Genomic DNA, 11,283 nt, shown 5'->3' on the forward strand with positions numbered 1-11,283 from the left:
CCTCTGAGTGTTGGTCCAAACTAGAGCCCTTTGCAGCGCCACCTCGGGGAAACTTGAGGCCTGGTTTTAGTTGTACGGATTGCTCATCCGTTGTGCCCTGAGAACGAGATATGTGCAGCTCCTATCGGGATTTGTCGGCACATTCGGGCGGCTTTGCTGGTCTTGTTTTACCATTGTCGAAATGTCTTGTAAACCGGGATTCCGAGACTGATCAGGTCTTCCCGGGAGAAGTAATATCCTTCGTTGACCGTGAGAGCTTATAATGGGCTAAGTTGGGACACCCCTGCAGGGTATAAACTTTCGAGAGCCATGCCCGCGGTTATGTGGTAGATGGGAATTTTTTAATGTCCGGTTGTAGAGAACTTGACACTTGACTTAATTAAAACGCATCAACCGCGTGTGTAACCGTGATGGTCTCTTTTCGGCGGAGTCCGGGAAGTGAACACGGTTTTTGGGTTATGTTTGACGTAAGTAGGAGTTCAGGATCACTTCTTGATCATTACTAGTTGACGACCGCTTGTTAAGTTCCTCTTCCCGCTCTTATTTGCGTAAGTTAGCCACCATACTTTGCTTAGCCGCTGCTGCAACCTCACCACTTTACCCCTTTCCTGCCCCTTTAAGCTTTGCTAGTCTTGATACCCATGGTAATGGGATTGCTGAGTCCTCGTGGCTCACAGATTACTGCAACACCAGTTGCAGGTACAGGTTTTGCGATGATCATGACGCGAGAGCGATGTTACTTGTTTTGAAGTTCTTTTTCTGCTTCTTCTTCGATCAGGGGATAGGTTCCAGGTCGGCAGCCTGGGCTAGCAGGGTGGATGTCACTTGAGTTTCTGTTTGTGTTTCATCCGTAGCCGGATGTTGATCTTATGTATGCTGTATTGCTGTATTCTTGGGGCGTTTGTGCCTTTTGTATGTTTCCCCATCTATTATGTAATGTTGATGTAATGATATCCACCTTGCAAAAGCGTTTCAATATGCAGGTCTATCCTTGGTGGGACCTTCGAGTTCCTCTCGGATAGGGTCGCATATTGGGCGTGACATCCAGCCAGTTCCGCTTTCCTGATTTATTTACGGTGGTTATGGTGTACCCCTATTATCTACACTATGATCTGCCTACTGGCTCTGCGCTCTCGTTATCATGGTTTGGCAATAAACTTTCTATACGGTATAATATGAACCTATCATCTGCCAACTATCCTTACATCTGGGGCCCCCAACAGGGAGCCTGTTTTTTGTATAGTTGCGCCAGATTATATTAATCTACTCACCATATTACAGCACACATGGGCTCTCTCATCAGAATCCAGTGATAGCACACAAGGGTTTACAGGGAGCCTCTATTATATTACAATATCCTCTGCATTACAAAGATAATCTCACTACTATTTGTGTTTTCATGCTTTACAGATATTGTACGTAATCACAACGAATATAAGAATGCGCACATCAGAAGAATATTGCGGAATAGTTCAATGGATTGAGGTCCCATATATGTTTTCTATCTTCCATACGAAAACTGTCAATTCTCAGAAGATCTTCTTCAGTCTTACTCAAAAGGTCCAATAGTGTATGTATATTGGCCCTTTTTAGACAATTATACGTTCTAGAAGTCAATTCTAATTGATCAATAAAAATAGAATTCAATGGAATTCCTTTTTTGTTTTTCTTTAGATTAGTTAATCTTTTTTGAAAAGTAAAAAGGGGTGGAGTAAACCTGTTTTTATTTTCTTCGAAACTAGCGCCCTCTTCCTCCGCGTGTAGAAAAGGAAGAAATAAATCAATCAAATTACGAGAAGCCTCATAAAGTGCTTCCTTAGGGGTTAGACTTCCATTAGTCCATATTTCTAGAAAAAGTATCTCGTGTTTTTCATTTCCATTCCCACAAGAAAAAATACTATAATTCACATTTCGAACAGGCATGGATACAGCATCTATAGGATAACTTCCATCTTGATAGTTCTTTCTGAGTTCTGTCTGATATCCACGATCTCTCTTGATCTGTAAATCAATACAGAAATCAATGGGCTCTGTCAAGTTAGCTATAGGTTGTGCCGTATCAACGATTTCTACGGAAGGCGGTAAGATGATATCTTGAGCAGTTATGTATCTAGGACCTTTGACGCAAATGGATGCGTCTCTAACTCCATAGAGATTACTTCTCAATACAATTTCTTTCAAATTTAGTAAAATTTCTTGTACGGATTCTTCAATACCTGCTATTGTAGAATATTCGTGCGGCACGCTCCCAAATTTTGCACGTGTGATACATGTTCCTTCTATTTCTCCAAGTAAAGCTCTTCGCAAGGCAATACCGACGGTGTCCGCTTGACCTTTTCTAAGCGGGGACAGAATGAAACGACCATAATAAAGGCGCTTACTATCTACTCTTGATTCAACACACTTCCACTGTAGTGTTTGAGTGGATCCTGCTACCTCCTCTCGAACCATAATAGACTAGTATTATTATTTTATCATTGAATCGTTTATTTCTCTTGAAATGAAAGTTGAAAGCGGGTTAATTCTTTTACAGACGTCTTTTTTTAGGCGGTCGACATCCATTATGCGGCATAGGTGTTACATCGCGTATACAACTTAATCGCACACCACTTTTAGCAATGGCTCGTAATGCGGCATCTCTTCCACTACCAGCGCCCTTTACCATAACTTCTGCTCGTTGCAAACCTACTGTACGAATAGCATCTACTGCTGTTCTTTGACCAGCATAGGGTGATGCTTTTCTTGAGCTTTTGAATCCACAAGTACCGGCCGAGGACCAAAAAACCACCCGACCTTGTGGGTCTGTAACAGTTATAATGGTATTGTTGAAACTAGCTTGAACATGAATAACCCCTTTTGTTATTCTACGTGCACTCTTCCGTAAACTAAAACGTGCATTCCTACGTAAACCAATACGCACTTTCTTACGTGAACCAATTTTTGGTATAGCTTTTGCCATATTTTATTATCTCATAAATATGAGTTAGAAATAAAAAAAAGAAAAAAAGATACAAAGATATCCGTTTCAGGGTAAAATAAACCCTTTACTTTAATTATTTTAAATGAAATTATTTTATTTGGAATTGGAACATTTCCGCGGGTACTTTTTTTTACTTTTTAGAAAGTAAAGTTCTTTTTCGAAAGATTACCCCTGTCTTTGTTTATGCTTCGGATTAGAGCAAATGACTCTAATTCGTCCACGCCTACGAATCAGTCGACATTTTGTACAAATTTTACGAACGGAAGCTCTTATTTTCATATTTCCGTATCTTTTTTTAAACTATGAATCTAATCTTTTGGAAAAAATAAGTCTCTTCGCTTGAATTTTAGAACTTAGAATTTATTACCCTAGAAAAAAAAAAGAAAAACCTAATCCTTTGAATCTTTGGTATCCTTCAAATCTTCGCTATCCTTCAAATCTTCGCTATCCTTCGAGTCTTCGATACGCTTCGAATCCTTATGGGGAAGTCTATAAATTATACGTCCCTTGCTTGAATCATAACGACTTACTTCAATTTTGACCCTATCCCCCATCAGTATTCGTATAGAACTAGACCGTATCTTTCCTGAAATATAGCCTAGGATGATGGTGTCATTCTCTAGCCGAACGCGGAACATTCCATTGGGTAGGGCTTCCGTAACTAAACCTTCGAAAGTTACTTTTGCTTCTCTCGGGTTTTTTTTTTCTCTCCTATTTTTTTTTTCTGTCATATTTTTTTTCTCCTATTTTTCTATTTTTATTTTAAAAATAGGAAGGGCGAGATAGAATTCGAGCACTATAGGCGGGGCGATTACCATATATAACATAAGACTTCTCCCCCAATTCTGTTTAGTCGAGCTTCTCGATCTGTCATTATTCCTCGAGAAGTAGAAAGAATAGCAATTCCCATTCCACCCAAAACTTTAGGAATTCCTTGATAGTTGGTATAAATTCGTAAGCCGGGTCGGCTGATACGCTTTAAAAAGGTTCTTGTTCTATATATTCCTTTTCTAGTCTTTCTCTTTTGATGTCGCAAAGTTGAAACCAAGAAATATCTGTTACGTTCCTGATGTTTCCGAACACTTTCAATAAAACCCTCTCGTAGAAGTATTTTCACAATGTTTTCGGTAATATTTGTAGATACTACTCGAACTGTTCCTTTTTTATTCATGTCCGCATTTCTTATAGAGGTTAGTAAATCAGCAATAGTGTCCTTGCCCATAAGACTCTAATTCTAGGTTCCTCCTAATTTTTCTATAATCAACATGTTTTCTTTTTTTTTTTTCATTTTGGATTTTAAAACATATACGTAAAACACAATCTACTAAATTAATTCTTTGATCTCAATTTCGCCTACTAGTATTTATAATACTTCAGGAGCTAATGAAACTATTTTGGTAAAATTCAATCCTCTCAATTCCTCGGCAATCGCGCCAAAAACTCGAGTTCCTTTTGGATTGCCTTTTTGATCAATTATAACCGCAGCATTGTCATCATAGCGGATTATTATACCGTCTTCGCATTTGAACTCTTTACATGTACGTACAATTACAGCTCGAATTACTTCGGATCTTTCTAGAGGCATTTGGGGCAATGCGTCTTTGATTACAGCAACAATAACATCACCAATACGAGCATATCGCTGATTACCAGCAGCTCCTATGACTCGAATACACATCAATTTTCGAGCTCCACTATTATCTGCTACATTTAAAAGGGTCTGAGGTTGAATCATATTATTTTGATTTCAATTTGTTATTTCAATGCAAAAGGATGAAAGAAATATTGTCTTTCCAGAAAGAAAAACCGGGCATTTTTTTTTTATCTTCCATACCCCTTTTAGGGTTCTATATCTCTAATCGAATAAATTGACTTCGTATGGGCATTTTACTGGCAGCTATGGAGATAGCTGCTCTAGCTACAGTTTCAGATACTCCCCCCATTTCATAAAGTATACGACCAGGTTTAACAACGGATACCCAATATTCGGGGGACCCCTTTCCCGAGCCCATACGTGTTTCTGTGGGTCTTAGTGTAACCGGTTTGTCGGGAAATATACGTACCCATATTTTTCCACCACGACGTGCATATCGTGTTATTGCTCTTCGTCCTGCTTCTATCTGTCTCGCCGTGATCCAAGCGGGTTCAAGTGCTTGAAGAGCATATCTACCAAAACAAATACGATTGCCTCGGCAGGATTTTCCTTTCATTCTTCCTCTATGTTGTTTGCGAAATCTGGTTCTTTTGGGGTTATAGTCGATGGTTCTCTTTCTTAGTTCCATCTCTACTGCAAAACTGGACATGAGAGTTTCTTCTCATCCAGCTCCTCGCGAATGGAATGAGAAAGCATGTAAATTTATCTAATTCATAATATTCCAAAATATTACGGTACGGATAGATACACATTAATAGATAATAGAAAAAGTTCGGTTTTTTTTATATTGAATTTGTTAAAACAGAAAAATATAATATATAGTCAAAAAAGAAGATCTAGAATATATCCAGATGTGTGTGTATATTTATCTAAATTCTATATTTATAGATAATGTAATCCTTCTTAAAAAAATCCTTATTTTGACTCTTATTGAATCGCGGTAAAGTATTCTAATTCAATAAGAATTTCGCGGGCGAATATTTACTCTTTCCTGTCTTATTTGTTAATTTATAAACTTACCAAATAAGACAATTTTTTTGGTTTGTTCCGCCATCCCACCCAATGAAGTGTTAGGATTCTTTTCAATAAAATCCTATGGAATCATAGGTTCTGTCGTTCCCACTGCTTCTCCTTGAATGGTTAGGTCTGAATCCCGCAACGGAGCTTCCAAAAAATTTCTTTCCGAGTTAATTTTCTCAGTTTTATTAACCCGGGCGGCTCTTTATTATTGCTTTAAATTTGTAGTTCTTGTTTCAAGTTAAAATTTTTAATTCTCTATTATTTTTATTATATTGATGCTTTATCACATTGCCTTTTATGATGTAATTCATAGACCATACATAGTGGAATCCTATATCTTATTTATTTCCTCTTCCTTCTTTCTATCATCCCTCCCTTTATCCACATCCCTTTAGTTTTGCTTCACAACCTAGAATCCCTTTTCTTTTTTAGAGAAAAAATTGCAGTTGCTACAACTATATGACACATCTACTCATTTATGATAGAGGTATTTATTCATATAGTGACTGTTTCTTAGTTAGGATCTCGACAATACGAAGCAATAGGTTGGTTATTAGTTAATTTTCTATAATTACTAAGTTTTTTTCTTAAAAAAAAGAAAAAAATAACGAGTCACACACTAAGCATAGCAATTATATTAAATGATTTATCAATTTTCATTAAATCTTATAGAAAGAGGTATAATTTCTTCTTTTGCAGGGATTTCAGGAAAAAAGTCTCTTGTCATTTTTGATTCTATCAATGGACAGAATCCGAAGACAAGATTACTTATTCTTCGTCTACGAATATCCAAATTTTTACACCTAATACTCCATAGATAGTCCGAATTGGATAGCAGCAATAATCAATTTTAGCGCGAATTGTTTGGAGGGGAAGTCTACCCTTTTTAATGGATTCGGCGCGTGCAATTTCTTTTCCTCCGAGACGACCCGCAATTTTTACTTTTACTCCCCTTATATCTGCTTTTTTAGTTAATTCAATGGCTTTTTTCATTGCCTTTCGGAATGAAACTCTATTTTTTAATTGGAAAGCTATATATTCTGCAAGAATGTTAGGCTGTCTATAAGGTTCTTTAACTTTTTCGATAGAAATATTAAATCTCTGGTTTACAGAGTTAATTTCCTTTTGTAGATCTTTCTCTAATTCTTCGATTGCTCCTTTTTTCTTTAATAAATTTGGGAATCCAATATGGATTATGACGTGGATCGTATCGATTTCTTTTTGGATTTCTATATGTGTAATTACTTCGGAACTTGAACCTGAGTCCATTTTTCTATTATGTGTAATTACTTCGGAACTTGAGTCTGATTCTATTTTTCTATTCGAGCCCTTTTTCCTATTCTTTTGTATATAGTTCTTGATACAATCCCTTATTTTTTTATCTTCCTGTAGACCTTCCGAATAATTTTTTGGTTGTGCGAACCAAAAGGAATGGTGTTTTTGGGTTGTACCAAGTCTGAAACCGAGTGGATTTATTTTTTGTCCCATATTTTTCTATTCTATATTTTTTTTTACTGGGAATCGAAATCTTAAGATTTCTTTACTATATTTAGTACAATTGTTATATGACACATGCTTTTTTTTATGGGGAAACTACGTCCTCGAGCTCGAGGTCTGAATTTCTTCATAATAGTACTCCTACTGACTTCGGCTTTAGTAATAAATAAATTCGCTTTGTCGAAATCCCTATAATGAGTAGCATTTGCGGCTGCCGAATAAACCAACTTTAAGATGGGATAAGATGCTCGATAGGGCATGAGGTTCAGTATCATAACAGTTTCCTCGTAGTAACGCCAGCGAATCTCGTCAAGAACTCTTTGTGCTTTGAAAACAGACATAGGGATACGTTTTTGTGCTTTGAAAACTCTCTCGAACTTAAGTAGACGATCGGTTGGAACTTTCCTTGCGAGTTTCCTTAGCCCACTTTTCTTCTTCTTTATCCTAGGGATATACTTTACTAGTTTGAAACTTGTCATAAATAAGGTTATTCCCCGCCTACCTTTACTTTATTTTGAATCTTTTTTTTCTTCTTAATCTTTCTATTCAGAATTCAGTTAACGACGAGATTTAGTATCCTTTCTTGCATTTTCATAACTCGTGAAATGCCGAGTAGGCACGAATTCCCCCAATTTGCGACCTACCATAGGATTTGTTATGTAAATAGGTATATGTTCCTTTCCATTATGAATCGCGATTGTATGGCCAACCATTGTGGGTAGAATGCTAGATGCCCGGGACCACGTTACTATTGTTTCTTTCTCCTCCTTCATATTGACCTTTTCTATCTTTGCCAATAAATGATGAGCTACAAAAGGATTCGTTTTTTTTCGTGTCACAGCTGATTACTCCTTTTTTCCTTTTTAAAGAGTGGCATTCTATGTCCAATATCTCGATCGAAGTACGGAGGTCAGAATAAATAGAATAATGATCAATGGAAAAAAGAAAAAAATCCTTTAGCTGGATAAGGGGCGGATGTAGCCAAGTGGATCAAGGCAGTGGATTGTGAATCCACCATGCGCGGGTTCAATTCCCGTCGTTCGCCCATCGCATTATTGCAAATTCCAAAAATGCAATTTTCCATATTCCTAGTTACGTATTTACTTACGGCGACGAAGAATAAAACTATCGCTATATTTTTTCCTTTTCCTAGTTCTTCTTCCAAGCGCAGGATAACCCCAAGGGGTTGTGGGTTTTTTTCTACCAATGGGAGCTTTCCCTTCACCGCCCCCATGGGGGTGGTCCACAGGGTTCATAACTACCCCTCTTACTACGGGGCGTTTACCTAGCCAACACTTAGATCCGGCTCTACCCAAACTTTTTTGGTTCACCCCAACATTACCCACTTGTCCGACTGTTGCTAAGCAGTTTTGGGATACTAAACGGACCTCCCCAGATGGTAATCTTAAAGTGGCCGATTTACCCTCTTTTGCAATGAGTTTCGCTACAGCACCTGCTGCTCTAGCTAATTGCCCACCCCTTCCACGTGTGATTTCTATGTTATGCATGGCCGTGCCTAAGGGCATATCGGTTGAAGTAGATTCTTCTTTTCTCTCAAAAAACCCCTTCCCAAACTGTACAAGCTTCTTCCAAAGCATACGGCTTTCTAGATGTATATGACGATCTCTAGACAGATGGATCTTATATGAATCATATGATGAAGTACCACATGAGTGGATATATAGGAAAGGAATCCAAATCTGCCGAATCGCTCATGTTATGATCTTCTACATCCTAGGTCTCTGCGTTCCGTCATCTGGCTTATGTTCTTCATGTAGCATTCAGATCGAATGACTCTATGAAATTACGTCGATACTTCCACATATTATGGGTAACGTAGGAGACATCCCTATTTTCCCCCGGGGGTCTTAATTACCACTGCTTAGCTTTCAATTTGCCTCTGACCATCAAATTAAATGTGAATAACCCGTCCTCCTCTCTTTGAAACAAGGGGCGCTTCCGGTTCTGTGCGTGCTTCAAACAATTTTGTCTTCTCCATATTACCATATCTCTAGAGCCAATAATTTTCTATGAGGAACTACTGAACTCAATCACTTGCTGCCGTTACTCAACAGTTTTCTGTTGAGGTCTATCCCGTAGAGGTAGTCAAATTGGATCAGTGATCGATTTCTAGGTTTCGTCGTAAACCTAATTGGTTACTTCCAATTACGTAAATCAATAGTTCAAACCGCACTCAAAGGTAGGGCATTTCCCATTGATATAGGAACTTTTGTACCAGAAACAATAGTATCTCCAATTATAGCCCCTCTGGGATGTAAAATATATCTCTTCTCACCATCCCCATAGTGTATGAGACAAATGTATGCATTTCGATTAGGGTCGTATTCTATGGTTACGATTCTACCAGATATGTCTTTTTGATTCCGTCGAAAATCTATTTTACGGTATAGGCGCTTATGACCTCCCCCTCTATGCCTTGCGGTAATGATTCCTCTGGAATTACGACCTTTACCACAACGGTGCCGTCCATGGATCAAATTATTTCGTGGATTGGATTTCACTTGCCTGTCTACGGTTCCCTTGCGTGTGCTCGGGATAGGTGTTTTGTATAAATGTTTCGCCGTATTATTAAGTATTCTCCTTTAGTTTTTTTCTCTATCTAGAAGTGGAATAGAATAACCCGGTTGAAGGGTAATGATCATACGTCTGTAATGCATTGTATGGCCCAGAATAGGTCCTATTCTTCTACCTTTTCCAGGTAGTCGATGGCTATTCACAGCTACCACCTTAACACCAAAGAAGAGTTCGACCCAATGCTTTATTTCTGTCTTAGTGAATCCCGATTCGACATTAAAAGTATATTGATTCTTTCCCAATAAACGAAGACTTTTTTCTGTAAATACTGCGTATTTGATTCCATCCATAAATCGACTTTCCCTCCTATGCTCTGAGTTCCAGTATCGATAAGAATTCGAGTTCTTATTGTTCTTATGTTATGGTATGAATATACCATACCAATTCGTTATGTATGGATGATGGATGAGATTCCATGGATAGAGAGCCAGTTCCAATAGACTTATGGAATGTTCCCGTTCGTGTGCATCCAGCAGGAATTGAACCCGCAAATTTACCAATTATGAGTTGGGCGCTTTAACCATTCAGCCATGGATGCTTAACAGGGATCATCGTACATCGTAAATAACCAATTTTCATATAGAAAGACATATCATAGAAAAATGAAATCGAAAATATTCCGAGATGGCAAATATTCGGAGATGACTATGAAAACACCTCTCTGGATCCTCGAATTGAAAGAGAGATTGAGAGGGATCAAGAATCCTAATTCTCGCTATTTGGAATGGATCCAATTCTATTGAGTCTGACTCATAGTGATCATTTCTCTTTAGCAAAGAATGACCTTGGTTATCAAAGGATTGAACAACCGGGATCCATTTACTTATGATACCTAGTTGGCATTGATAACAAGGATCTAATGAATTATGAGTTTAATAGATCCTCTTTAGCAGAAAGACGTATATTCCTTGCTCATTATCAGACAATCACTTATTCCCAAACCTCGTGTGGGACTAATCGTTTTCATTTACCATCTCATGGAAAACCCTTTTCGTTCCGCTTAGCCCTATCGGGTATTTTAGTGATAGGTTCTGTAGGAACTGGACGATCCTATTTGGTCAAATACCTAACGAAAAATTACGATTTTCCTTTCATTAAGGTACGAGGGCTTCTTATTCCACAAGAACGAAAGCACCTTTTCATTCTTTCATATACTAGGGGTTTTTACTTGGAAAAGACAATGTTCCATACTAAAGGATTCGGGTCCATAACCACGAGTTCCAGTGCACTAGATCTTGTAGCACTTAGCAACGAAGCCCTATCCATTAGTATTCCACATAAGAAATCCATTCTAGAAAAAAATACAATTAGATTAGCTCTTCATAGACAAACTTGGGGTTTGCGAGCCAAGGTAAGATCGGCTCGGGATCATGGGACCCTTTTCTATCAGATAGGAGGGGCTCTTGTACAAAATAGACTTACTAAGTAATAACCCCATAGAATCTATCTATATAAAGATAAAGAGGCAATCGTGTCAGGAAGCGGGTTTTTCTTTGGCCAAAAGGTACTTCGAACTTGGAACGAGCATGAAGAGATT

The 11,283-nt window shown here is 38.1% G+C and overlaps 1 protein-coding gene across 2 annotated transcripts in view; it reads right to left on the reverse strand.

Moving 5' to 3' along the window:
• Positions 1 to 7,684: 7,684 nt before the first annotated feature.
• The window catches only part of LOC123180806 (NAD(P)H-quinone oxidoreductase subunit 2 A, chloroplastic), a 7,881-nt gene continuing 4,282 nt past the window's right edge, over positions 7,685 to 11,283 (reverse strand). For both annotated transcript variants that reach the window (XM_044592949.1, XM_044592950.1), the window contains one exon: positions 7,685 to 11,283. This exon is cut by the window's right edge. The gene's annotated coding sequence lies outside the window, so the exon portion shown is untranslated.

Source organism: Triticum aestivum, chromosome 1D (genome assembly GCF_018294505.1).
Source record: "Triticum aestivum cultivar Chinese Spring chromosome 1D, IWGSC CS RefSeq v2.1, whole genome shotgun sequence".
NCBI lineage: Eukaryota > Viridiplantae > Streptophyta > Magnoliopsida > Poales > Poaceae > Triticum > Triticum aestivum.